This window comes from Aedes albopictus, chromosome 2 (genome assembly GCF_035046485.1).
Source record: "Aedes albopictus strain Foshan chromosome 2, AalbF5, whole genome shotgun sequence".
Classification (NCBI taxonomy): Eukaryota; Metazoa; Arthropoda; class Insecta; order Diptera; family Culicidae; genus Aedes; species Aedes albopictus.
This window is the reverse complement of record NC_085137.1, coordinates 186,964,639-186,968,792: the sequence shown is the minus strand read 5'-3', so window position 1 is coordinate 186,968,792 and position 4,154 is coordinate 186,964,639.

The following is a 4,154-nucleotide window of genomic DNA, read 5'->3' as shown; positions in this document are numbered from 1 at the left end:
TTTTAATGAATTCATTTTAAATTTCAGATTACAAGCGGCGTGCGCGTTTCATTGCCTCGCGCCAATGTGATTTGAGCAGGAAAAAAATGTTCTGGACGGCTGCAAGGTGTGCGCCTCACTCAAAATAGCCAAATCGCTTTAAAAGTTTGGAGCTTTAATCATTGCAACTAATGGAACCACTAAACAATTTATTTAAACATTCACTAAAAAAAATTCATTGAAAATTCAGTAGAAAAATCTTCTTTACGAGTGCCTTGTAGAGCAACATTTTGATTTCGCACCTTTGTAACTGATAGAAACACTAAAAACTTCGTTTAAATTCAAATTCAGTAGTAAAACACTTCTTCAAAAATGATACTTAGAACAAATAAGCTTTATATTCAGTTTTAATGAATTCATTTTAAATTTCAGATTACAAGCGGCGTGCGCGTTTCATTGCCTCGCGCCAATGTGATTTGAGCAGGAAAAAAATGTTCTGTGGGGCCGCCAAATATACACCTTAAAATTTTTAAGTTAGTTCGTGTTATAATTTCGTGTATATTGTGGATTTGGAAGAAAACCGAAGAATGAGCATCGCTCAAATTTCACTGCATTACTAGCGAACTTAAGGTGAGATGAGACGGACTCACCATGGTACTCAGAAACATTTTTCCGTTGTGAAAACAAAAACCTATTTCACATCAATTTTCAGACTTGCTAACTTATTGTACCCGTGCGTTTATTGTTTTCAGTAAATAAACACTTTCCAGTTTGAGTTTTCGCAAAAAAAAGCAAAAAATAAATACCGAAATAATTTGTCCTATTAACAGCGGCTACCGTACCGTTTCACCTTAACCACCAACACCACATGCTTACTCACGCAAAATTTGGCGCGCTCGCACTGACAGACCTCCAGGTAGGATAAAGTCGTGACTGTCGACACTGCGTCGGACTGAAAACGAAAACATCAGGGATGCATGTCGGGTCGGATGAGAAATGACAGAAAGTTCGCTGAAAACTTCGCTTCGCTAGTCCAACTGGCGAACTCCGATTTGGTGCTGCGAGGTCAATATCTTCTTAGTTATTTACATCACTTAATTAATAATTTAGATTAACTTAGCAGTTCAGGTTTGTAATGGTTTAGTGGTAACTATCAAATACTAATTTATTGTTTTTCAGTAGAATATTAATGTACTCTGAGTGGAGTTTTTTAATGGTGCTGCTCGATATATAAGCTCCCAAAAGCTCCTCAGTTCATTATTTCACACACAGATGGCGCCACAAGACTGCTCGAAAAAAATTACCTGCTCGAATTTTCTTTCCTGCTCGTTTAACAGCAACCCGGCAAAGTACGATCAGCTGATTCTAATTGGAAATTAGTGTCGTCTGGATATTTTCCTGCTGGTGGTGTGCAACGCTGGTTTGGCTGCTGGTGACGGGTGCTGCGGTATTTGATTGCTGTTGAATTGGATATACCTAGTCGACACGGCTTGAGATCATCGACGTTTTGTTAAGGTGAAGTACATCGGTGACTAAGAATGTCGGTGACAACGACAGTAGAGCCTTACCTTCCAAATTCAATCCCTTTTGCCCAATATATTGAACAACTTGAGTATGTTTTCATTAATAATAATGTGCCAGAAGAACGCTATAAAACATCTTTTTTGGCCGTTTGCGGCGTAACGGTTTTCTCAGAGATCAAGAAACTTTTCCCTGGCCAAGATGTTAAAGCATTATCTTACCAGCAAATCACGGATGCTTTAAAGAAAAGGTTTGACAAATGTGATTCAGAAGTGATTCAAAGCTACAAGTTCTGGAGTCGAAGACAAGGGAAACACGAAAAATCAGAGGACTTTGTAATCGCGGTGAAGGTTTTGGCAGAACAATGCAATTTTGGTAATTTCAAAGACAGGGCAATACGTGACCTTCTGGTAATTGGAGTTTACAACCGAGACATTCAAAAACGCTTGTGTGATGAAGATGATCTGAGCGCTGATAGGGCAAAAAAAACTTATACTTAGCCATGAAATTTCTAGCAACAGGACGAGTGTCTTGAAGGATGACGATCATAATACTTCGATAATTGCACGGCTAGGTAGGAAAGAAGTCAGGTCCCGTTCAAAACAAAGATACAGAGGCAGAAGTAAAAGCGGCAACCGCAGTGTATCATTTTAAAAGAGAAGAGCCGGAGCAAATGGAGGAAGATGATGAAGATGACTTGCCCTGCATGATGATCTCCTCGATTAATCGCGTTAGTGAAGCTTGCCATGTTGATGTTTTGGTTGATAAAATTGCTTTGAAGATGGAAATTGACTGTGGGTCGGCTGAGACCGTTATTTCGGAAAAGTTATTTTTAAACCAATTTAAACACAGTAAGCTTTTATCTTGCAACAAAAATCTGGCGGTAATTGATGGCAAAAGGTTGAAGGTTCTAGGCAGAGTAAATGTTTCAGTTCAACTCCAAAATAGAAGGCAGCAGCTGTACCTTATAGTGCTTCGGTGCGAAAATGATTTCACTCCATTGATGGGACGCACCTGGTTGGACTGTTTTTACGAGGGATGGAGGAACGTTTTTCCAACCCTAGGACTATAGACGAGACGGCAATACATAAGATTGACAGCGAGAATTTCATTGACATCCTAAAGAATTTCGCTGAGCGGCAGATTGATAACGGCTCACAAACGACAACTCAAAGTTTCTGGTGATTCTCGCCGGAAAGCAGGTGCGACTTTCGTTTTCCGTGGAGAGAATATACCACACAATAGCAGAAAGCGTAGGAGGGAACAAGAAGCTGAAGATGCCGCAGTCGTGTCTGAGGAGGAGCCTGATTTTTATGGCTTTCCCGCCGAATCATTTATTTTTGAAGAGCAGACTCCGATCGAAAATCAGCTAGGCAATTTTGAAATCACCCAGCAGTCGAAGAAGTATCGAAGATCAGAACGGAATGCGAAGAAGAAACGGCGATCAGATTTTGTGTATTATTAGTATGTATTCAATTGAATATTAGCAATAAGTGTTATTCCAATGCATGGATTTCGAGAATTGTTTTTTATATAGAATTATTTTACGATCTTAAAGGATGAAGGAGTTGTTATGAGCAAGGTTGCTGAGCAGAGAGAAAGAGAACATTGCGCTCAGAGAGAAAAAGGGAATATTACTAACAGCTGGGATGGACTTGAATAAAGCTTGAGTTACGTTTTATACTCGAGACAACTCTGACTTATCTCTGCTGCCACTGAACTATCACGGTATCTCAGGAGGTCATAGTCCGCCGCGCTTGTCCGCTTTGCCTTAGATTGAAGATATTTCAGATCCAAGAGGTATTTTACAGGGGTGTAAGGTCCTACCCTCTACGCCCACCTAAATATGCCCACCTGCGCGCCATCTACTGTTGGTTCTAATTTGTAAACATCTTTTGTTTAATGGTTTTATAAACATCAACAGTAGCACAAACATCAGTGTCTTTCTCTCGATTTAGATGCTTATGATCAGTGATTTCGGTAATTATCAAAACTTCTTGAGTCATAGTGTTAAACTATCCTTTCATTTGAGAAAAATAATAGCCCAAAGAGTTTTCAATTAATAGCCGATTTTCGCACTACAAACAAAGCAACAACAAAAACAAGCGAGAGTAGAGGCTAATATTTCATAATGGTGAAAACAGAACTCTGATTTTTTCGGAATGATTTTTTTCAATCTAATATGCTGAATATAACAACCTTTATGTTCGAATCACATACTGACTTGCTTTTAGTATGATAAAACGGTATTAAATTCAGTTTTGCAATCGAAAATTGAACTTTTCTTGTTTGGTAGTTACGTCTTTTTACTGGTTCTAAAACATGATAGAGGGTAGGCGAAATTTGTTCCCAGTTGACAGTCAGCTTACACCCCTGGTATTTTAGACGCCTTTTCCACTCAGCTTAATCCGATCTGGGTTCTGAGTTTCGTATGGTTTAGCCGCAGCTGATTTGATAGTAAAGTGATAATGAAGATAGTGAATTCAGCAAAATGTTGTACGTGCCTCTGGAGCCGACCTACTGATAGGCAAAATTCGGCTTTCCAAGGACCAAAATTAATTCACTGTTTTTCCACAGTATATTTTTTTTCAGTCGACGACTGCATCAGAAAAATGGCTTGTGTGATATTTGTGAGTAATATGCTGTCGTCCGTT